Below are 26,363 nucleotides of genomic sequence, written 5' to 3' on the forward strand. Positions count from 1 at the left end.
AGTATTGAATGCTAGAGATAGATTTGAGAATCAATGAAATCAATCTAGGATTCCATGTGCTTAATGAAATTGGAACTATTAATCTTCAAATTGTTGGGTGCAGAAGTTTAATAGGAAAGAGTAGGAAAACATAGCCTGAGAAGGTATGTTTTACAACTTAGAGAGTTTGATTTACAATCAGTGCATGTGAATGTGGAAATAGGATAAACCATAGGCTTAATCTATAGAGTATGAATGAAGTCAAAACCCTACCTGTTTGTTTGAATTGATATTACCCTTGCTTTGTAATCTTGCTTTCAATTTTAGTTTTTAATACTTAGTTGATTTTGTTCTTAATTTAGTTTTAAATTTCTGCCACAATCCAAACAAATTCGATTGCTTCAACTTGAAAACGATTAGGAAAATCAGTGGTTAATAACCAATCCTCGTGGGAACGATACTCACTTATCACTTTATTACTTTGTGCGACTAGTGCACTTACCATTTATGCATGTTGTAGTAACAATGCATCAGATGCATTCTATTAATCAATTTACTTGATTATTTAAAGTCTTATTCCATCCTACTGGTTTGGTATTATGGTTAATAATGCTTTTGTGGGTCTTCCTCTACATTTCCTAGAGCCATGGCTCAAGTTGCATGCCCTATTTATTTTAGAAACTTTTTTTTCTTCTTTTTGTCATATATGTGTAGTTCATAAATTTTGTTCTTTCATTTCCCTATGAAGTACTATGTACCAAGAAAAAGTATCTATTTTCAAAATTTACATTTGGAAAATTATTGCTCTTTTGTAGGAAAAAGAAAAATAGGTTCAGTGCATCCGAAGTATATTTCACCGTCGTTGTCTATTCCCCTTACTAACTTAAGGTCAATACTTCTTGCCTACAAGTCTTGGGAGGTGGAATTAGGGACTACTCTAGATATTGAATCAGGTGATTTAGATGGGATTCCTTCTACTATTGCCTCAGCATACCAAAAGGCATTGGAGATGTATAATGCTCGGCTGATTTTGAAGAACAGATTGCAAGGCAGGATATATCAGAAATTTAACACTATTATTTTAATTTGAAATTTTTGCAAATCTACTTGAAGTTTGAACAGTCTTTTGGAGATCCAGCTGGTTTCAACTTCTCTATGAACATGCTATTACCAAGTTTCCTGTATCAAGTGATCTCTGGCTTGGTTATACTCGCTATTTGGATAAAACCTTGAAGGTTTCACCCATATTTTCTCTTTTCAATTCTTTATGTTCCAGGTATTTGTAGTTTTAGCAATTAATCATCTCTTTTTCCTTCAGGTAGGAAATATTGTGTGGGATGTTCATTCCAGGGCTAGGAAAAATTGTCCTTGGGTTGGTGATCTTTGGGTTCGATCTTTGCTTGCTTTGGAATGTTACCGTGCACCTGAGACAGAGATATCTACTATAAGTTTCAGTTGTTACCCTTCATCTATTAAGAATTATGAGAGATTGTTATAAATAGCTTAAGAGCAATGAAGTTTCACAAACTTTAGTGTTGGAATTTCATTCTGCTCCTTTTACAAATATAGAAGTTTACTCTTGTTTAAAAAGACTTTTATATCATATTCAGGTCTTTGAGAAGTCCCTTCTATGCACTCTTTCGACCATTGAGGAGGTAAAGATATCTTTTCTCTAATTTGCAAGATTGACTTACTACTCTTTGTAACTTGTTATTGTTTCATCTACGTTTTATGCATTAAAGATCTTTGTTAATTGGATCCTCTTTGTTTCAGTACCTAAACTTATTCCTCACTTGAATGGATAGTTTGAGACAAAGAATCCTTTTGCCCGGAGCAGAAGAGGATGCATTGAATTTTTCATTGATAAGGGAAACGTTTCAGATTCGCATATGTATACTGTTCATTTTTCCTTGTTAAAATTATTTTTACTTGATGTCAAGAACTTGAAGCTTCTCAAAGACATTTGTAGATGCTCTATTCATGGTGAAATTTAGATGAAGAAAATGTGGACCTTATAGTTAGTCTACTCTTTCAGGGTCCTGGCATAGATCTCTTACGAATGTGTATCAAGTGCTTCTACCCTTAGACTCTGAAGAAAAGTCTTTTAATTTACTTCATTTATTGTGCTATTATAGTACCATTATGACCAATTTATGTAGAATTACAATGCATAACTCTCGATACTCCAAGATGGCTTTTGCTAATTGCTAGAGTGTTACCTTTGTTAATTTTTTTGTCATGGAATAGTGTCTTTTGCTAAAAAAAATTTCTCATTCAGCATTGGAGTTGCATGCACAGAAGATATCTTTATGGATCTGTGAATTTATAAAATTTGCATGTCATATTCAACTAGTACATTGTTGTTGTATAATGGTTGTTTTCAATATTGGTGTTTATAAAACAATTAGCCTGATGTCTCTTTAGTGTACCATTGAAATTGCAGGCCCTGTATGATTGGATGTATTATATATACTTGAATACTTAACTATGAAGTTTCTTCCTTTCAACGGGCGTCTGTTTACTTATCTCAACAGATGAAGAATATAGATGGTTTGCTGCATTTGTACACTTCTTAGGCTCATTTGGAGCTAAATTTGGGAAAAGATCAAGCTGCAGCTCAGGGCTTTCGAGAGAGCCTGGTTTGGCCCATTCATCTTTTTCTCTTTCTTATCCTGTATAGTTCAATATGATTGATTTGTGATTCATCTTTGTATTTTTTTCTGTATAACTTGCTTTTTTTCTGTGCAACGAGTCAATGTTGGATGCCTAGCAAGGTTATATAGCTATGGAAATTGAATTGGGACATTTAAATGAAGCTAGGTCCATCTACAGGAGATGTTATAGTAAAAGATTTAGTGGGACAGGTTCAGAGGTATAATTCTTTTACTTTACTTGCTTTCAATTATTCTAGATTGATTTATGGACAGGATTTGAATTTGAAAGTTTTTAAACTGGTTTTTTCCTTCTTCCTTCTCATATTTTTTGGAAAATTGTTGCTTTTAGTAGTATACGATGCAGCTTTATTTAATTAATTGATAATTGTCATCTGCAATGCAAACATTTCTTTCTTTATTCTCTTTTTGTAGCTGATGGAAGTTGAAACTAGACAAATGACATAAGCCAAGGTTGTTAAAATGTTGTTTATCAAGGAGGGCAATTTATGGAGATCTTTTGAACTCCTAACATAGAATCAAGCTCTGCAGCTGTGAATTTTTTTAGAGAGTAGCCTTGCAATAGGTCAACCTATTACTCGGGCACCAGAATCACAATGGTTTAATATGTCATTTTGAATAATTTTTCCAAATCATACGTAAATGATATATGACAGTATCCCTAGGGATCATGGTAGTTGAAAATTCATGATGTTTATTTTTTAGAGTTACTGATACTCTGACGAAATTGTGGCATATATGAAGCAATCACATTTAAACCATAGGTAGTTGAGTAGTTTTTGAAACACATTAGGTTGATATCTTTTTCCACTTGGCTTATTTTTTCCAATATGTTTGAAGAAAAGTTTCTTAATTCAAGCTTTAAAATTATGTTTCTACCCCTAATTTACACATAATCTCGTTAAACCCTTGCCACATCAGCTTTCCATTAAAAAAAATCCATTTTTGTCCCTTTTTATACTTTTTATCTTTTTAGAATTATGTTTCTACCCCTAAATTACACATAATCTTGTTAAACCCATGCCACATCAGCTTTCCATTAAAAAACTCTATATTTGGCCCCCTTGTTACATGCAAACCCAGCAGCTTCCATTTATTTCAAATTCACTCCCAATAAAACTTCTAAAAACTAACAGAAATGCCTTTCTATAAAAACAAAAATCACAAAGAATATGTAATTAACATTAGGATTAAAAATGGGGTTTTACATCTACTTTATCCAAAAACCACCATCCTGTCATTAGCAATTAATAATATACCAAATTTTCTATGCCAGAAAAGGTTGAAGTTCCCATCTCATTCAATTCTATTGCTGATAACCATTAAACATACTATATAATTTAGACAGAAGTCACTTGATCAAAATAGCAAGCCGAAAAAACACAACAACTGTAATACCCAAGATATCAAAGGTACGTTCCTAACTCAAAATAGTCTTTTAGATGTTAATTTTATGTTAAAAAGCATAAAATTTAACTAAGGGCAAAATAGTTGATTCATTTGGAATGGTATAAATCAATTATCCATAGAAAGGCATTAGGGGTGAAATGGTCATTTTGCCTATGGATAAGCATTGAAAAAGTCAAGGATGAGTAGGCTTAATTGCATTTAATGGCATTAATTAAGTAATAATTATGTCTAGTGTGAAATGACCAAAATGCCGTTATATGAAGAATTAAGGACTTATGAGTTATACAATTAAAATAATTGGGCCAATAGCATAATTTTGGAAAATAAATGAAATATTTTCCTATAATGAATAAATTCGTTCAAGCTAAGGGAGAGAGCATTTCTTCAACATTTCTTCCATTTTCTCTCAAATCTTCCATGAAACAAGCTTTCTTTCTCTAAGTTTTAAAGGAGTTTTGTTTAATTTTTCAAGGAGAACAAGATAGGAGCCTTGATTCTTCAATTTGAAGGGTTTAAGGTAAGGATTAAAAACTTTAGTTTTAGGTGATTTGAGATTTGAAGTAGATGTTGAGGTATAATGTTTATATGTAGGATTAAGGTGTAAAAGAAGACAAAGCAAAGGATTTGTTGGAGGAACTCTTTAAAAAGGTAAGGAAGAACCTCCCATGACTTTAGGGTTTATGCTAGGGTTTGTAGATTTTTATGAAACCTTAAATTAGGCTTTAAGGCATAGAATTAGTTATGGCAGTGTGGTTGAACTCATTTATTCTACTTATTCCTTGAATTCTTATACATGAAGTTATTGCTTTTATGTTTTATGAGTTGTTATGTTTATTGAAGAAAATGAAGTATGGATGCTGATTGTGGCAAAACTTGTAGTATTGGAGGCAGGTGTTGATTGGTTGCTATTAGAAGTGTTGAGGTTGTTGTGCATTAGCTTACAATGTTATAGCAATAATGGATGATTATGGGAATGATTTTACACTTCCTTTAAGATGTTAAACTATTAAGGGGAGGTTTATTTGATCCATAAGTTGACCTATGTATGTCAATAGGAATTGATGTGGCATAGTTAATATGAAAATTCGATTTAGTGAGCTAGGGTTTTGTTAACCCTGCTTCAGTATTTCGACCATAACTTGAGTTATAAAAATCTAAATGAGATGATTCTTGAAGAATTAGAAAGATAAGACATAGACCTATAACTTTTATTTTTTTGCCAAGAGCCAATTCGTTTGAGAAATGGATGGAAATGGCCTGAAGTATAAACGGTTATTAAATCATGTGATGGCAGAATCAAATCTGCCCAACTGCACGATCGCTTAAGCTATCTGTGATATCACTTAAGCGATTCTTGTCTTCTTCACTTGGTTGATTACCGATTGTAGATATCGCTTAAGCGATCATGTGATTGGCAGAATCAAACTAAAATTACCAACACATATTAATTCCATACTTTCTCCTCAATTTGACAACCTAATACCAAACTAGAATCACCAACAAATATTAGGCCATGTAACAAGAATACTAATATAAAGAATGATTATTAAAGGTAACAATAAATTAAAACATCAATAATTGACACACAGTAACTCAACGACGGTTGGCCTTGGCAACCCCCTGAATTTCATCCTTCTTCGAACCTAATTTTTTGGATCTGCATGTGAGCTTCTGGCAATTGCTCTCTTATGGCCAGGTTGCTTGCAAATTGAGCACTTATTTATCTTCCGAGGAATCTCAAAGGCTGATGGAATATGCTTAACTCTTTTTCTCCCCTTTGCTGTCTTCTTGAATGGCGGCTGGATGATAATGTCAGCCATCTCTGGCGGTAGTACCCACTGCTCTTCTAGACGCACTAGATATATCATTTCTGAATAAGCTAGCATGTAGTGATCTATCTATAGAGAGGGGAGCAAAGTTCTATGTAAATTCTTGAACTAAAATTCGGCTTCCGTTGGTGTTTCAATGCTGCTAGTGCATGAGAACAAGGTAAACATCGAATGTCAAGCACTTAACATGCAAGTTTTTTTAACAAGGTTAACTAGGGCTCCAGACCATAGCCGCGCACAGTGGACTCTTGAGCATTAAAAGGATAGGCAAACAGTGCATTTGACAGTTCCATACGTTCTCGTAATAATTTTTCAGCTGACGGAACAGGGTTGTAGTAAAATTATTTGACTCCGTACGACGCTCATGGAACCACCGCGACAATGTCCTCTGGATTGCATCAAAAAGTGCAACTATTGGAAACTCTCTTTCTATTAAAAACTTTGAATTTATGGACTCGGCTATGTTCATGGCCTTGACATCAAACCTTCTTCTAGGAAACTAAGCTCTCCTCCATCGCTCAAAAACAATATCTGCTCAAGATACTTAGCAACTCTATCATCCTTGATTCGGATTTGCTGGAAGTGCTCCTCGAACTCATCAACTCGATAAGCTTTTGCTGCCATGTGTATGTCTGAAGGAGGCCAGCACTAAATTTTGTTTTATGTTCTCACCAGGTGCCTCATATAGAATTCGTGATGTGCTTAACGGTAAATAGTGGCAATCCCCTTCTTTATAGAGTTGTGCCTATCGGATATTATGCACAACTTGTCACTATTAGGAACTATCATATGTAATTGCTGAAAAAACCAAGTCCACGACTCGTCATTCTCAGAGTCAACCAACACCATGCAACAGGATATGTGTGATTCTCGCTGTCCTGTGCATGGCCACCAACAATGTACCTCCATACTTTCCCATCAGAAAGCAACCATCAACAGCCAACACCTTTCTCATGTTTACAAAACCCCTATAGCAGAACGTAAGCAACAAAAAAAATATTTAAACATCATATTCCTGTCCCACTTCAGCCATCTTGCTACCTTGGTTTGTCAACTCAAGCTATAACGGTACGCTTCTAATACTAGTACCCATGCTCCGGCTTGCTCTCCCAAAATCATGTGCATGTTGTCTCCCTTTCCGCATTTCCAGTAACTAACAACACATCCCAACTCTGTGTCACAAGTCTTTGATGTCTTTAGAGATAGACCTTTCTCTTCAACGAACCGACTTTCGACAAATTGTCCAATAACATCAGCAGAAGCTTGTCGATGCTCACCTGAAATATGTCCCAAACCACATGTGTGCTCACGAGTATATGTGCTAAGAATAAATTTTTTGGACTCTGCCAACCTTCTACAACAAACCCGCCACTTGCACTTTCGGTCACGACATGCAACCGTCACAGCCAATGAATTTGACTTTTTGGTGATGAACTCAAAATTACCTTTCACGGCAACAAGTTTTAGCTTCCTTACCACTTCCTCTTTGTTGTCAAATAATACCCTATATGCAACTCCGATCCATCCGTAAAAACATGAGCGGATTCCTATTACCTCCATTGCCCCCTCTGAACCTGCATAAACGACCATAGTGTTCCTTCCTCACAATCTACGCCTTTTGCATATCTGTATTTAAAGGAATCTCTACATCTGTGGGAACATGTACGGGGTCCTCCTCCTCAACATTTTCGTTCTGTCCCCCATCACCAACCTCTTTTACAGTGTCCTCCTCACCACCCAATTCACCGTCTACTCTTGATTTTTCAACTAACAAATCAATGGCCTCGTAGTTCAAATTAAAACTAGGCAAATCTCCGCCTACTTCCTCGTTATCCCCTTCCTTTGAACGAACTTCCAACGTTTTTTCTACAAAAGAACCCTTAAAACCGGCCTCGAACCATTATCGGCCACATCAATCATATATAACTTCACACTTTGATCCGACTTTAATATAGCAGGAGGTACCTTATAATGTTCAGGAACTCTACTTAAAACATACTTCACAACTATATCACACGCGAGCAACTCAAATTACCTCTTCTAATATTTTCATCAATCAACTCATCAAAACTAACCTCTGTGCTCACAACAATTGGTATAGCTTCTTTGCTCTTTCCAATCCACTTCCAGCTACTTTCTTCCTCACCCACTCACCAAAAATATTCAACGGAATTATTTCATTATTATATAGGTCTTTCAACAATAATTAAATCTCTCATAACCATTTCTTCACTATTTATTTATCACAATGATTTGATATATTACTTGTTAGAATAGGTGCCCTAAAGCCAATCAATTATTGTAGAATTGACTCTTTGTAATAATGTTCATTAATCAATAACAAAAGGCATTTTATTCTATATCACGTAAATCATTATTATTGCAATATGTATTGATAAATATCCTTAGAATGGTATAACCGTGACAAGGGTATTAAGTGTTTCAAATCTTGATAGTGAGAACCCTATGAGCACATATGGTGGTCATTCTAGAAACGTCTGTAGCCCCAGTATTATTCTAAAGTAAGGGAACAGATAATACGATAAGGCTATCATAGTGTTGAACGACCCTGTCGAAAGGCAATGACTGATCTCACTTGTCAAGGTTGTTTGTTGACAACCTGGTGCAACACATGGGTGCTTGCTGTAGGCGATTACACCGTAGCAAGTTCACTGGAGTAACCCACCAGAGGATTCCATATAGATGGTAACCCCAGTGTCTATGGAACAAATCCTCTAACGAATAGTGATGCATATGATCTTTAGACTTGAGATCACCGGAGTGCCTTGTGCACCGATTGGTGTAGTTTGACACTAGCCTAATGCAGTTCTATTCAGAACTGTCAATACGGTGGTGATTGGCTGCATCGAGGAGTGTATCAAGACTATGATGGATCGACAGAGGATTCATCCTCCCGGGTACCGGAGAAGTTATCTCACGGTGCAATTCAGTATATGGCAATGACACTAAAACTGTGGCCACAGTGGGATTGAGTTGTTGCTCTATCCAGTTTATAATACGGGTCATTGGTCCAGAAACTGAATACTTAATATCGAGAGTAACCGAAGGTTGACACTATTTCTATGGCTTCGTCTCGTCGAGATAACATATGATGAAAGGATCAAATTGCACGGTAACCATATCATTGACAGGTAGCTACTTTGCTGAATCCGAATCTATTAGATGGCCATGATGCCTTGCTAGGGGCCAATCTTGGTCTATGTATTAGTGAGACGATTAATTGGTATTAATGGCGATACTATACACTGCTGGTATGATTAGGAGCCTATGGGTCACACACATAGAAGATAATTTAAGACTCAGGAAGAAAGATGGGCATTTTCGTCTTTTTGGGCAAAAGGGTATTTTGGTAATTTCACTGTGCAATTAAATTTGCTGAGGTCGTAGCCTTTATTTAATTTATTAGAAAAATTAAATAAGTGAAATTACGTTTAAATATGTGTTCGTATATATTTAAATAAATTATCATTATTGTTAAATGTTAATATATGTATTAAATATATATATTAATGGATTTTAATTGAGATAATGATGAAATAAAAATTAAATATCTAATTGGGAGTGTTTGGTAACATGGGGTGTTTGGGTTGGAGCCCAAGCCTATTCCATTAGGGAATAGGGCAATTAGACATTACTATAAAAGAAATGTGTTAATTGTAAATGAAGGATGTTTTTTCATTATGTCATTTGATTGAAAAGAAAGAAAGCCTCCAGCCACAAAAACACTCCCACGGCAGTATTGCTTTTTGCCCAAAATCAATTCATTGGATTTGTCTTCTTGATTCTTAAGGCTAAGGAGGATCTAGCAAATCCCTCCTTAGTTCCTTGTGATTGTCTTCGTGTGGACTACGTGGGTTCGATCCTACACTTGGATCGGTAGTAAAACACGTTCAAAGACAAAATTGGAGGAGCCTCCAACGTGGGTATGGATTTCTAAACTCCAGTTTATTTTCTATAGATTCTTGTATTTATATAAACTGTAAAATTGTACCTTTGATCTTGGCTCAACGGGAACAATCCTTGTTATTATGATTTTGTTTTCCGCTACGTTAACGGGTCGTTTCCTAACATTACTGAAGGCCAAAAGCAAGCTTTTCTTTGAGCAATTTCATTGCATCTTAGCTCATGCAACTTGAAATTTATAATATTTTTCAAAGACCAGAAGACTTGTGGGCAATCCACTCTCAGCCTGTTTTCCCATGGCCAAACAAAAAGCACAATCCTTCTTGGATAGCAATACAAAAGGTACAAATTTGTAGAGTTCGCTCTCATCATATAAAAATTCTATGCTTAGAGAACTTTCATCTCCCATTGTATTAAATTTATATAATTTTATGCTATTTAAGATTTTAAATTTTACAGCTCTCTCCTCCTTTATTAATATCTCCATTTCTTTTTTCTCTCTTTTAGGGATAAACTATTTGAGCTTCATAGATCACTGGACGTGGTGAAAAAATTGGTCTACATCATTTTAAGCCGATAAAACCCTTGGGTTGTGGTGATACTGGCAGGTAATTTTTTCCCCTCACATGCTTAGTATCCCTGAGATTATCAAATTATGTTACCTTGATTTTCTTAACCCAACAAATGATACACTGCTGAAAATACGTACTCCTCAAAGTCTCAGTATAAATTTTTTATATTCAATTGATAACTTCTAGTGTCATTGTTTCATGAACTAAAATTTGAAAGTAAGTCAGAAAGGTAGAAGGGGTTTGGGAGAGATCCAGACCCAAAAGAAGTTTCAATGAGCTTCCTTAGCGGGGATTGAAATGGAGTCTTTATGGTGAAGAGTGAAGGAGAGAAAAAAAAAATGGATTTTGTATGGTTTAAATAATTTGGTTTTCTCAAACTTAATTAAGGAATCAACATTCCAGATCTAAGTTTAAAATCCTGGACGGTGTGGATAAGCCGTTTATTTATGCCTAAAATAGTAGGGTGAGTTTCTAGGTTCTTGTAATACTTTGTGCATGGAGATTTACTTGCATTTCAAAATCTTGTCTCTTATATCTGCCATTATATTACTAAGACTGCTGTTTAATTACTAAGTCCATGGTACATAAATTAGAGGTTTCTGTTCTCTGCTTAAAATTCTATTGTATTTGTTGCAGCATTCACCTGTTGGAACTGCAGGAGACTAGCGAGTTGTATGCTATGAAAGCAATGGAAAAATCTATAATGATAAATCGTAACAAGGTCTGAATATATAGTATGATCAAACTCAAATTTTAAATAAAAGAACTTTAAAGAGAAATAATTGCTTCATAGTGCCAATTTTGTACAGAGAGTAATATTTAATCTTTGTTCTGGTGTTAGGTTCACCGAGTATGCGCTAAAAGGGAAATCATGTCGTTACTCGATCATCATTTTCTTCTGACACTCTATGCTTCCTTTCAGGTATTCTTATGTTATCCGTCTATACCTTCATTTTCATAGCACTATAAAACTTTGCTTACTCCAAATGAAAAAGAGGAAAAATTAAAAACTTTTGTGCACATTTTTGTTGTCATAGTTTTCTTGTTAATGTTTTAAATGCTTCTATACCAAGTCAACTCAACTAAGCTCAATCTTGAAGTAAATAGGGAAGGAATGCTTCTGTTAGAGCCCAACAACTAGTTTTAGTTTGGTCCATGTTATACATGAAGGAGGCTGTTAGAGGAGCTTAATCCTAATGTGAAATATGTTGCTTGATTATTTCCCCAAGCAAGATGGGAATTTATACAATGTACAAGTTACATGAATTAGGAAAGAATTGATCCTAAATAATCAAGGATATACACACAATATTAGTCTACCATATTTACATAAATCAATATACTATCTCTATTTTCTTAATATATCTTAACAGTCAATCTAGGAAATAATATCTCTATTTTCCTAATATATTTTAACACTCCCCCTCAAGATGGAGCATATATGTCATATGTTCCAAGCTTGTTACAAATGTATCCAATTCGGGAACCTCTAAGAGACTTAGTAAGAACATCTGCTAGCTGGTCATTTGAGTTGACAAAACTGGTGACAGTGCATCCGAATTCAATCTTCTATCGAATAAAATCACAATCAACCTTTATATGCTTTGTTCTTTCATGAAAGACTGGATTTAAGGCAATATGCAGAGCAGCTTGATTGTCGCATATTAGTTTCATTTGCTTCACTTCACTACACCCAAATTCTTGAAGAAGTTGTTTCAACCAGATGAGCTCACAAGTCGCAAGAGACATAGCCTGATATTCTGCCTCTACACTTGATCTAGCTACTACATCTTGCTTCTTACTCTTCCAAGATATTAGATTACCTCCAATCATGATACAGTATCCAGAAGTAGACCGTCTATCTAATGGAGACCTTGCCCAATCAGCATCAGAATACCCAACAATTTGAGAATGACCACTATTTTCATTTAGCAAGCCTTGTCTTGGAGCTCTATTAATATACTTGAGAATGCGAACTGCTGCATCCCAATGACCACTACATGGGGCCTGGAGAAATTGGCTAACCACACTAACTGCAAAGGAGATATCTAGTCTGGTGATCGTGAGATAATTCAGCTTACCAACCAATTTTTGATACCTTCCAAGGTCTTCTAATGGCTCCCCCTGTCTAGGAACAAGTTTGACATTGGGATCCATAAGAGAATATACAGGCTTATAGTCTAACATACCTATCTCCTCAAGAATGTCCAAGGCATACTTCCTTTATGATACAGTAATACCAGCCTTAGACTGTGCTACGTCAATCCCCAGAAAATACTTTAGCTTCCCCAAGTCCTTGGTTTGAAAGTGGCTAAACAGATGCTGCTTCAATTGAGAAATCCCATCTTGGTCATTACCTGTTATGACAACGTCATCAACATAGACAACCAAGTATATAAATTTACCATGATCATTACGACGGAAAAATACTAAATAATCAGTTGTACTACATGACATCCAAAACTGTTGAATCATAGAACCGAACCGTCCAAACCATGCTCTAGGTGACTGCTTGAGACCATATAAAGACCGGCGTGGATGACACACCAATCCTGACTCCCCCTAAGCGACAAACCCTGGCGATTGCTCCATATACACTTCCTTGGCAAGTTTACCATGCAAGAAGGCATTTTTAATATCCAACTAATGAAGAGGCCATTGATACATGGCTGCTAAAGAGATAAGGAGGCGTACCAAAGTAATCTTAGCAACAGGAGAGAAGGTATCACTGTAGTCAAGCCCATAGATCTGAGTGCACCCTTTCCAACAAGTCGAGCCTTCAGCCGATCAACTTTGCCATCAGGACCAATCTTAACAGTGTAAACCCAACGACACCCAACAATAGTCTTGCCTGACAGTAAGGAAACCAACTCCCAAGTACCATTATGATTGAGAGCAGTCATCTCCTTAATCATGGCAGCTCTTCACCCTAGATATGCCATTGCCTTGCTAACAGTGTTTAGGTATAGGGATAGAAGATAGGTTTGAAATAAAGGCAGAATAAAATGGAGATAAACGATCATAACTAAGAAAATTATAAATAGGATGTGGGTTTCGAGAAGATCGAATACCTTTGCGAAGGGCAAGTGGAGGAGTTGCCTCATCTACAGGAGACATGACCAGAGCAGGCGATATAGGAACAGAAGATGGGTGATCAGGATTAACCGAGGTACCTGTATCAAGAATGGAAGTACCATTGGGATTAGTAGGAGGACAAGGATGACGAGAATAAACTTGGAGAGAAAGACGATCCATCGACAAGAAGGAGGGATAGGGATAGGTAAAGTGGCAGGGATAAGATTGTTATTGACGGTGTTTTCATAAAAGTATGGAAATGTCTCAAAGAAAGTTACATCTGCAGAAACAAAATATTTGTTGGTGGTTGGGTCATAGCAACGGTAATCTATTTGGAGACGAGAATATCCTAAGAAGATACACTTAACGGATTTAGGCTATAATTTGTCTTTGCCTGGAGTGTGATCATGAACAAAGCAAATGCAACCAAACACCTGTAAATGTATTAGGTATGGGTCTTTACCAGGAAACAGAAGGGAGTGAGGACTCTTATGTTGCAAGACAGAAGAAGGCATACAGTTAATCAAGTAACAGGCAATGAGAACTGCATCCCCCCCAAATCGAAGAGGAACATGATGATGTATAAGTAAGGTACAGGTTGTTTCAATAAGATGAAGATTATTGTGTTCGGCGACCCCATTCTACTGAGGAGTATAAGCACATGAGGTCTGGTGAATAATTCCCTGAGAAGACATATACTTAGTAAAGGGAGAAGATAGACATTCCCTAGCATTATCACTACGCAAAAGCTTAATAGAAACACCAAATTGATTACGAATCTCAGCACAAAAATTTTGAAAGATAGAAAAAAACTCAGAATGAGTTTTCATTAAAAATACCGAAGTATAACGAGAATAGTCATCTATAAAAGTAATAAAATAATAGAAACCTAAAGTTGAACTGACACGACTAGGACCTTAGATGTCTGTGTGAACAATATCAAACATCGAGATGGCCCTATTATTGACTTGCTTGGGAAAGGAAGCTCTAGTTTGTTTTCCAAGTTGACATGACTCACAATTAAAAGAAGATAATGTAGATAGACTAGGTACTAATTTCTGAAATTTGGCAAGACTTGGATGACCAAGACGGCTATGAAGAATGTCGGTAGATGCAGCGGAGGTGAAGGCAACTGGCAGATTTGGATCAGAGATGTGGTACAGTCCATGTGATTCATGTCTTGTTCCAATCGTTTGACCTATGTTCCAATCCTGCACAATAATAGAGTCAACAAAAAAGGTGACAGAACAGTTAAGATATTTGGTTAACTGACTAATAGAAATCAGATTATATGGACATTCAAAGGCAAATAAGATTGAGTTTAAAGAAATGGAAGGAAGTGGTTGAGCTTCTCCTATCCCTTTGACCATAGACTATGAACCATTAGCAAGAGTAATTTTTGATAAAGTGGGAGAAGAGGTAATTTGAGAGAAAAGATTTTTATTACTAGAAATGTGGTCAAATGCTCTGGAATCCAAAATCCATTGGCCAGTTGAGAAGGTCCAGCTCAGATAGGCAAAGGAATTACCAGCTTAGGAGGTGCTAGATGAGGATGATTATTGCTTGACAGCTTGATATTGAAGATACTCATTGTAATCAGCCCCAGACAATGTAATGGAGTTGGGTTGTTGGTCTTTAGCATCGGGTGAAGGAAGGAGTCCATCTCCAGTTACTTGAGGCACATGAGCGGTGGATTGATTAGAAGATTGACGTGGTGGCCTCCTATGTAAAGCCCAACAAGTGTCTTTTGTTGTGGTCGTTCTTGTCACAATAGGTGCAATGTGATCTAGATCCCTTCCTTGTTCCCTTTCGAGAACCACTCTGTCCTTACTAATTTCCTGTCCTTACTGATTGATTAGAAGATTGACGTGGTGGCCTCCTATGCAAAGCCCAACAAGTGTCTTTTGGTGTGGTCGTTCTTGTCACAATAGGTGCAATGTGATCTAGATCCCTTCATTCTTCCCTTTCGAGAACCACTCCGTCCTTACTGATTTCCTACCTGAACAGCTAATACAGATGTCTCAACCTCATTAGTATAACCTAGGTTTAAAGAAAGACGCAGTAATCGAGCAAATACATCTTCCAAAGATGGTATGGTAGGGCTAGCTAAAATTTGATCTCAAACAGAACCAAGGTCAGATCATAGTCCGATTAAGGCTAGGACCATAAAGAATTTATCACGTTGTCTCTCTTATTCAATGCCACTATCAGATACTGGCATAAGGGAATCAAATTGATCTTTTAAATGCCCTAAATAGCTCTCCATATCTTGATTATTTTGTTGAAGGTGGACAATATCAGAAACAACTCTATATATTCTTTACACATCATTCGTACACAAAGTTTTGGCTTTGGTCCAGACCTTACAGCAAGTTTTACAAGATTGAAACAAATTAAGCAGTTTAGGGTCTAAAGAATGCCAAAGGAGACTACATAATTGAGCATCAACTTTAACCCAACCAGCCCTCTCAATAGTAGAAATATCAATGGATGTTTTGCTTAAGTGATCATCATAACCCTGCCCCATAAACCATAACTCTACTGAAGCAGCCCATGACGCATAATTACTACTACCCCGAAGCTTGACTGTAGTACTTGTTGGAGAACTAGAAATAGAAGAGAAGAATGGTTTGATATCACCTGATTTTGATGCTTCTACCATTGTAATCAAGAGAAGTGAGAGATAAATCCAAAACAATAGAAACACCCTATGTTAGAGTTGAATCACTAATAAGAAGGAAGAATTGGAGGAAACCGATCACTTAAGAAGAACTAGAAGATGCCGACAAACCAGGAGAATTGAGAAATAAACTCCCCAAAAGCGAAGAGGGCGCCTCCTTTAAAGATATGTTTTAGGGTTTCTGAAATAGATGGATTTAGAAGAAGAAGAAGGCTAAGAACCAACATGGCTCTAATACCATGAAACAAAAGTGTCTGTGAAATATGTTGCTTGATTATTTCCCCAAGCAAGATGGGAATTCGTACAATGTACAAGTTACATGAATTTGGAAAGAATTGATCCTAAATAATCAAGGATATATTCACAATATTAGTCTACCATATTTACACAAATCAATATACTATCTCTATTTTCCTAATATATCTTAACAGTCAATCTAGGAAATAATATCTCTATTTTCCTAATATATTTTAACAATAAGTAATCAATTTATGTAAACTTTAGATCTTCTCTTCTTCTTCTTCTTCTTTTCCTAGGGGTGGGGGGTTGCACAAGAACTTGCAATGTGGCAATAGGTTACTTTTTTTGTTTTCCTTCTTTAAAGTGTTAATACTATTATTTTAATTTGAAATTTTTGCAAATCTACTTGAAGTTTGATTAGTCTTCTGGAGATCCAGCCCGTGTTCAACTTCTCTATGAACGTTCTGTTACTGAGTTACCTGTATCAAGTGATATGTGGCTTGATTATACTCACTATTTGGATAAAACCTTGAAGGTTTCACTCATATTTTCTCTTTTCAATTCTTTATGTTTTAGGTATTTGTAATTTTAGCAATTAATCATCTCTTTTTCCCTTCAGGTAGGAAATATTGTGTGGGATGTTCATTCCAGGGCTAGGAAAAATTGTCCTTGGATTGGTGATCTTTGGGTTTTATCTTTGCTTGCTTTGGAACATTGCCATGCGCCTGAGAAAGATATATCTACTGCAAGTTTCAGTTGTTACCCTTCATCTATTGTGAATTATGAGAGATTGTTATAAGTAGCTTAATAGCGATAAAGTTTCACAAACTTTAGTGTTGGAATTTCATTCTACTCCTTTTACAAATATAGAGGTTTACTCTTGTTGTTTAAAATTTTTTTCATATCATATTCAAGTCTTTTAGAAGTCCCTTCTATGGACTTTTTCGACCATTGAGGAGGTAAAGATATTATTTTCTCTAATTTGCAGGCTTGACTTACTACACTTTGTAACTTGTTATTGTTTCATTTACATTTTATGCATTAAAGATCTTTGTTAATTGGATCCTCTTTGTTTCAGTACCTAAACTTATTCCTCAATCGAGTGGATGGTTTGAGACAAAGAATCCTTTTGCCTGGAGCAGAAGAGGATGCACTGAATTTTTCATTGATAAGGGAAACGTTTCAGGTTCGCATATGTATACTGTTCATTTTTCCTTGTTAAAATTGTTTTTACTGATGTCAAGAACTTGAAGCTTCTCAAGACATTTGTAGATGCTCTATTCATGATGAATTTTGGATGAAGAAAATGTGGGCCTTGTAGCTAGTCTACTCTTTCAGGGTCCAGGCATAGATCTCTTACGAATGTGTATCAAGTGCTTCTACCCTTAGACTCTGAAGAAAAGTCTATTAATTTACTTCATTTAGTGTGTTGTTATAGTACCATTATGACCACTTTATGTAGAAATTACAGTGCATAAGTCTCGGTACTCCAAGATGACTTTTGCTAATTTCTAGATCGTTACCTTTGTTAATTGTTTTATCATGGAATAGTGTCCTTTGCTAAAAAATTTCTCATTCAGCATTGGAGTAGCATGCATGGAAGATATCTTTATGGATCTATGAATTTATAAAATTTGCATGTCATGTTCAACTGGTACATCATTGTTGTATAATTGTTGTCTTCAATATTTGTGTTTACAAACAATTAGCCTGATGTCTCTTCAATGTACCATTGAAATTATAGGCTCTGTATGATTGGATGCATTATATATACTTGAATTCTTAACTGTGAAGTTTCTTCCTTTCAGCACACAGTAGATTACTTATCTCAGCAGATGAAGAATACAGATGGTTTTCTATATTTGTGTGCTTATTGGGCTCGTTTGGAGCTAAATTTGGTTGCAGCTCTAGGTGTTTGGGAGAGCCTGGTTAAGATCTGGTTTGGCCCATTCATCCTTTTCTCTTTTTGTCCTATATAGTTCAATATGATTGATTTATGATTCATCTTTGTATTTTTTTCCATATAACTTGGCTTTTTGTCTGTGCAGCAAGTCAATGTTGGAAGCCTGGCAAGGTTATATAGCTATGGAAATTGATTTGGGACATTTAAACGAAGCCAGGTCAATCTACAGGAGATGCTATAGTAAAAGATTTAGTGGGACAGATTTAGAGGTATAATTCTTTTACATTAATTGCTTTCATTTATACGAGATTGATTTATGGACAGAATTTGAATTTGAATTTGAATGTTTCTAAACTGGTTTTTTCCTAATTTTTTTTTTTTTTTTTGAAAATTGTTGCTTTTAGTAGTATACGATGCAGCTTTATTTAATCAATTGATATTTGTCATTTACAATGCAAAAATTTCTTTCTTTATTCTCTTTTTGCAGCTGATGGAAGTTGAAACCAGACAAATGGCTTAGTCAAGGCTGTTAAGATGTTGTTTATCAAGTAGGGCAATTTATGGAGATCTTTTGAACTCTTAATATAGAATCATGCTCTATAGCTGAGAATATTTTTAGAGAGTAGCCTTACAATAGGTCAACCTCTTACTCGGGCACTAGAATCATAATGGTTTAATATGTCATTTTGAATAATTTTTCCAAATCATACGTAAATGATATATGACAGTATCTCTAGGGGTCACGCTAGTTGAAAATCCTTGACATTTATTTTTTCAACTTTAAACTTTGGAGATATTGATACTCCAATGAAATTATGGCATATATGAAGCAATCACATTTAAACCATAGGTAGTGGAGTAGTTTTTGAAGCACAATAGGCTGATATAAGAGTATACTAGGACACCCTAGCTTTCCTTATTTACTAAAATTGCACCCATTGTTATTCAGAAATAAAAGTTTATTTTCTTTTAAGTGTGAAACTTGTCAACTTGCAAAATACACCAAGTCTATCTATCTAGCTCATAAATATAAGAGTTACAGGCTTTTTTAATAATTCATAGTGATATTTGGGGGCCATCTAGAGTTACAAATATTGTAGGGCCTAAGTGTTTCATTACGTTTATTGATGATCACACTAGAGTATGTTGGGTATACTTGCTGAAAAACAAGTTTGAAGTAGGTCAATTGTTCAAAAACTTGCATTCAATGGTTGAAACTCAGTTTCAAGAAAAAATCTAGGTTTTATGGACTGATAATGGTAAGGAATATTTTCACTCTATTCTAGGAAACTACCTGTTACATCACGGGATTGTACATCAAAGCTCTTGTGTTAATACCCTTCAACAAAATGGGATAGCTGAAAGAAAGAACAGGCACCTATTAGAGGTAGCTAGAATCTTAATGTTTATCATGAATGTACCTCTGTATTTTTGGAGTCATGCGATTTTAACAGTTGCATATTTGATAAATAGATTACCTACTAGAATTCTTGATTTTCATACACCTATTGAGACTTTGCTAAAGATCTTTCCTAGTTGTAGGATCCTACATACTTTACCCTTAAAGGTGTTTGGATGTACTGCTTTTGTACATTTTATGTCTCCTAATAGAGGAAAGCTAGACTCTAAGGCCATTAAATGTATCTTGCTTGGATATTCTCCCACATAGAAAGACTATTAGTGCTATTGTCCTGTAAAGAGAAAATTATATGTCTCTAGTGATGTTACATTTTTTTAGTCACATCCATTTTTTCCCACTTCCCTTTAGGGGAGAATTTGAGAGATTATGAAGGTCATTCGTGGGAAGTAGTGTTACCCTTACAACCACACTTGAGTCAGTCTTAGTAGTCTCCTAGTCCAGGTCAAAGTTCAAAGTCACCTAGTTTCCTATAGGTCAGCCTCGTCCTATAAGAATGAGTAAGTCTCCTAGTCAGCCTAATTCAGGTTAGGTTCTTATAGGTCAGCCTAGTCCCATAAGGATGAGTCAGTCTCGCAGTCAGCCTACCAATTTAGGTCCTACTTTAACTATATAGCCCACTCTTGGTAAACCAAACTCTTAGGAAAGACTGGAACTAGGCCTAATAATCTGCATGAGCAATCATCCCAACTTGAAGAAACCAGTGATTCACAGTCACAAGGTAAGGAAGAACTATCTTCTGATGAGTCTAAATTAGGGCATGATGATTTACATTTACCTATTACACTAAGGAAGCGTGTTAGATCCTGTATGTTGCATCCTATTGCTAAGTATGTGGCGTACGATAAGTTGGTAGATGATTTTTTGGCATTCACCACTAATCTCTCAGCTGTGCCAGCACCGGTACATGAGGTATTAGGGGATGAAAACTGGAGGAAGACTGTGATAGAGGAGATGGATGCTCTTGAGAAAAAACAAGACTTGGGAGTTTGTGAGTTTACTTGGAGGGAAAACAACTGTGAGCTGCAAGTGGGTGTTTACTATTAAGTATAAGGTAGATGGAACAGTTGAAGGGTATAGGCAAGGCTGGCGGCAAGGGGATTTACGCAAACCTATGGAGTAGACTATGAGGTGACCTTTGCTCTGGTGGCTAAGTTGAATACTATCAGGATGCTCGTCTCTTGCAACAAATCTACACTGGCCTCTACAACAACTAGATGTGAAAAATGTGTTTTTGAATGGTGAACTTACAAAAAAGGTATACATGGAAATGCTACCAGGGTTTGAAGGGAGTGGAAAGGACGGAAAAGTGTGCAAATTTAAGAAATCATTATATGGCCTAAAATAGTCTCCATATGCCTGGTTTGAAAAATTCACAAAGGCTGTTAAGAGGTATGGTTTCACTTGGGGGCAGACTGATCATACATTATTCCTTAAAACCTCTGTAGGAAAGATTACTATTCTAATTGTTTATATAGATGATATTATTATTACTGGAGATAGTTTTGAAGAAATAAAGGCTGTTAAGAAGGTTCTTGCTCGGGATTTTGAATTGAAAGACTTGGGGCAGTTGAGGTATTTTCTTGGTATGGAGATTGCTACGANTCAACGGAGTGAGCACTAATTGCTCAGTAAGTAAATCCGCTATGATACCCTTCTATCTCCATTGCTCATATTCTGAATTTCTTTCCTTACATCACACTTTTCTATTATTCTCGGTTCTTTCTTTGTTCTTTCTTTGTTTCTAATTCTCTCCATTCTTTCTCTATTTCTAATTTCTCACTACTCATGACAGTAAGCATGGTATCATGCATAAGTATGATGGAAATGCACAAATGCATAGGATGTGCATTTTTCTTTCTGTTTTTCCATTTCTTATTCTGTTTTTCTTTCTTTTCTTTCTTTTCTGTGTTTCTTTCTTTCTCCATTTTTCTTCTTTCTTTCATTCTATTCTTTCTTTTCTCTTCTTTCTTTTCTTTGTATTCTTTTCTTTCTTATTCTTTGCCGATCAGACTCAATTGAGGCATGGATTCGGAACCCTGGCCGTGTGAATAAATACAGTCCTCATCTACATGCACTCTTATGGACTGTACAATCTCTAACCACCAAAATTTTGGAGCAAAGCTCCCTAAAAACAACTTCAAACGTGGCCAGGAAAATACACTCCATGACTCTACTCAAATTCTTTCTTAGCTTATCTAAACTTCCATCAATTTCTATAAACACAATCATCCCTCCTCATGGTGGAATTCTAACCATGAATCATCATCAATTCCATCAACAAATCTCAACACTCAAGCATATAAAATACAAATAAAAATTTCTCTACACATTATTGCTCAAATCAAGGGCTAGGGTTGGATTTACTTATCTTGAACTTTAGTAGTTCCACACTAGAATCTCTCTTTGGTAGACTTCCTTTTCTTCTTAAACCCTAAGCATATAAACTATAAGAATTCAACACTTTAAAAATTAATCTCATATCTTATTGCAAGAATTCTTACCTTCGGATGCTGATTGAAATAAAAAGATTATTAGGATCTGTTTTCTCCTGATTTCATGTTTAAATCTCTCTATATCAGATTTGGGCCAGTTTAGTCTGTAATTCAAAAATAATTTTGAAAAACTAAGTTACAATTAAAAAATTTAAAGTTTTATCTCTAAATTTTAAATATTTGAAAATATATTTTGTATTTTAAATCTCTTTATGAGATTTGCGCTAGCTTGGTTTGTGATTCAAAAATAATTAAAAATTTTGAAAACTAAGTTACAATTAAAAATTTTAATAGCTTTATCTCAATATTTTAAGTATTTGAAAATATATCTAGCTAGTATTAAAAATTGTTTTTGAAGTTAAAAACTATATAAAGACTGAGAAGTTATATTTTTCTTGTTTTCTAATTTTACACTAACTTTTAGGATTATATGCAAAAACATTGTGTTTTAAAATATTTCAACATATTTTAATAAAAACTATTTTTATAAAATTCCTTATATTCCTTGTTTTTGAAAATAAAATACTATTTAAAATTTATAACAAATAGGCTCTTATTTAGATTATAAACTTTTGTATGTATTTATGTTATATTTATGGTTGTGATTGTGGCTGTTCGACTCACGAGATTGTGTTAAATTTTAAGTTGGGTAGTTGAATGCTTAACTATCAATTTAAGCTTTTAAGTCAAGTTGTTACGTAACATTGTTTAAAGATGTTACTGAATTATGATACATCTGCTTGGTATTTATTGAATGTATGTAATCCTTGCTATTTTAACTCAATGCGTAAAGATGCTTGTCTTTGTTACCTTTCTCAGATTACACCCCGCTTGGAAGAGCTGCAACTATTTAGGTTACAGCAAGAAGCCAAATCTGTTCCTGAGCTAATAGATCAAAAAGAGAAGTCGCATAAGAAAAGTGTTAGTGGAAAGAGAATCAGATTCAAACATAACTAACGAATAGTCTCTAGCTAAGCAGTAGAAAAATACTACCCAAAACCTAAACAAAGTGCATGGGAGAGAAAAGGGACGACACGGAACTTAGCTGAAGAAAACAAAGTAGAAGAAACAAAACCTAAGTTTGAAGAGCATCCAAATGACTAGCACATCAAAGACTCCACCATTGGAAGAGCCAAAGGATACACTAATGAGTCTACTTCATTTTTGTCAAACTTTAACTTCAGGGCAAGTAGAGATTCTCTCGGCTTCAGAGAGAGATTGCTTTTTATTCCTTTTTAACGTTGGACAGGCAAATACAGAGAGATAATTCTGATGGTTTTAAATTTTTTTGAGGCAACTTCTGAGGATCTGAAAAAATTCTTTAGCAATGTTGGTGGGGTTGAATCTGTTCGAATTCTGCAAGACAAGTTCACCGGAAAGTCAAGGGTATGACTCTCTTTCTCTCACTCATTATTTGTCAATGTTCTTTGTGCTTTTCCTTCAAATGAAAAAGGGGAAGCTATCCACTTGACCTTCCATGTGCACATCACTCTTACAGTCAAATCCTCATTTAACATTGCCTAACCTTTAAACATCAACATATGTACGCATAATGTGGATTGTACCACAGAAATTTGCCCTACGAAACTAATTTTAATGCTTTAGGGAGATAGAAACTGTTAATTACAGTCCATTGTCTTTGATCAAATTTCTCAAGGGTGCTCACTGAAACTTCAATTTGATTTCTTCCTTTCATGCAGTCAATAAATCATTTAGTTCTTACGCTTTTGGTTTTAAGATGAATGTCCTTTCCAGAGACGATTATGCAGTCTCAAATAAACCTGCAGAAGTGTTGAATTCCATAATTATGGTAAAATTGCTTAATTTTCTAAGTATAAAGAGTCTAACTGTCTAAGAGCATATTTTTTCATTTTGCTAGCGAGTGATATGCTTAGGAGACTCAACCATAGTCCCATACAGATTTACCCATATTCTAGCTTGCCTTTAAACTGTAGAGCATCCATATGGGACCGTTGCATACTAATATATAATATCCTCTAATCGATTGTGGATTTTGACGATGATGCACACCTTGCTGCAACTATAGGAAAGAACAAAAAAATGTTTCTTGGGAAGAAGATAAGCATTCCAAGATCAAATCTGAAGCAAAAGAGAAAGGATTCTGCTGGTCATGGGGCCTCTGGAGAACATGGTAGGCTAAGTGGAATTATGTTTTATCTTTGTTATTACTTGTGTGTGTTTGTTTGTTTGTGTGCAATGCAGTCTATAAACGTTTGCATGTTTGTGTTTCCCACTTCTACATTTTATTTTCTTACTCCTTTGGGTTAAATGATAGCACAAAGTAGTAATCAGACTTTCAAGGGGTCTAGAGTGCCACACTCTGTTGCTAATAAACATAGTGATAGCATTTAGCTGAAGGGGAGGAACACATTTGCAATGCGAAGGAACGTCGGGCCACTTGGTGTCCCCTCGACAAATCCAAAAGCCGGGGAAGTTGAAGATGAGAAGCCCAAGTCAAACAATGAGTTAAGAGAAATGTTCTTTAAGAAGTGAGGTTTGTTACTGGGGTTAATGTTACATGTTAACTAGAATCACACAATAATTGACAAACTTCTCTTTCTTATAAAAAACGTAAGGTTTTGCCTTAATATGTTTCTGTAAACATAATTATGACAAAAGATACCTGTCTGAGCATGAAAAATATATGTGCTATTGAGATCAATCTATATCAGTACCCTTCTTGTAAATTTTCTTCCAGATATGTCAAAGTTTATACCCATTTTATTCAAAAGGGTAAAGTTCTAATATGTTTCCTGTGGAACATATATTTCATCCAACTTGTGATGAGGATAGCCTCATTACCTAACCCCAAGATTTAGAGAAATTTTAATTAGATTGTTACCTTTGTTAATTTTTTTGTCATGGAATAGTGTCCTTTGCTAAAAAATTTCTCATTCATCATTGGAGTTGCATGCACGGAAGATATCTTTATGGATCTGTGAATTTATAAAATTGGCATGTCATTTTCAACTGGTACATCGTTGTTGTGTAATGGTTGTCTTCAATATTTGTGTTTATAAACAATTAGCCTAATGTCTCGTTAGTGTATCATTAAAATTTCAGGCTCTGTATGATTGGATGTATTATATATACTAGAACACTTAACTGTGCAGTTTCTTCCTTTCAGCGCACATCAGATTACTTATCTCAACAGATGAAGAATACAGACGGTTTGCTCCATTTGTATGCTTATTAGGCTTGTTTGGAGCTAAATTTGGCTGCAGCTCTAGGTGTTTGGGAGGCCTGGTTAAGATCTGGTTTGGCCCATTCATCTTTTTCACTTTCTTATCCTGTGTAGTTCAATATGATTGATTTATGATTCATCTTAGTATTTTTTTCAGTATAATTTGCTTTTTGTCTGTGCAGCAAGTCAATGTTGGAAGCCTAGCAAGGTTATATAGCTATGGAAATTGAATCGGGACATTTAAATGAAGCTACGTCCATCTACAGGAGATGCTACAGTAAAAGTTTTAGTGGGACAACTTCAGAGGTATAATTCTTTTACATTACTTGCTTTCTATTATACTAGATTGATTTATGGACATAATTTGAATTTGAATGTTTCTAAACTAGTTTCTTTCCCAATTTTTTTTTAAACTGTTGCTTTTATTAGTATACGATGCAACTTTATTTAATCAATTGATATTTGTCATCTGCAATGCAAACATTTCTTTCTTTATTCTATTTTTCCAACTGATGGAAGTTGAATCCAGACAAATGGCTTAAGTCAAGGTTGTTAACATGTTGTTTATCAAGTACGGCAATTTATGGAGATCTTTTGAACTCTTAATATAGAATCATGCCCTGCAGCTAAGAATATTTTTAGAGAGTAGCCTTACAATAGGTCAACCGGTTACTCGGGTACCAGAATCACAATGGTTTAATATGTCATTTTGAATAATTTTTCAAAATCATACGTAAATGATATATGACAGTATCTTTAGGGGTCATGCTAGTCGAAAATCCATGGCGTTTATTTTTTTAACTTTAAACTTTGGAGTTACTGATACTGTGATGAAATAATGGCATACATGAAGCAATCACTTTTAAACCATAGATAGTGGAGTACTTTTTGAAACCCAATAGGCTAATATAAGAGTAGATTAGGACACCCTCGCTTACCTTATTTACAAAAATTGTACCCAT

At 35.3% G+C, this 26,363-nt stretch overlaps 1 pseudogene; it reads left to right on the plus strand.

The window, feature by feature from the left end:
- LOC116132919 overlaps window positions 1-24,710 on the plus strand; it is a 38,550-nt pseudogene extending 13,840 nt beyond the window's left edge.
- The last annotated feature ends 1,653 nt before the right edge of the window (window positions 24,711-26,363 follow it).

Source organism: Pistacia vera, unplaced genomic scaffold, assembly GCF_008641045.1.
Source record: "Pistacia vera cultivar Batoury unplaced genomic scaffold, PisVer_v2 Contig263, whole genome shotgun sequence".
Lineage (NCBI taxonomy): Eukaryota > Viridiplantae > Streptophyta > Magnoliopsida > Sapindales > Anacardiaceae > Pistacia > Pistacia vera.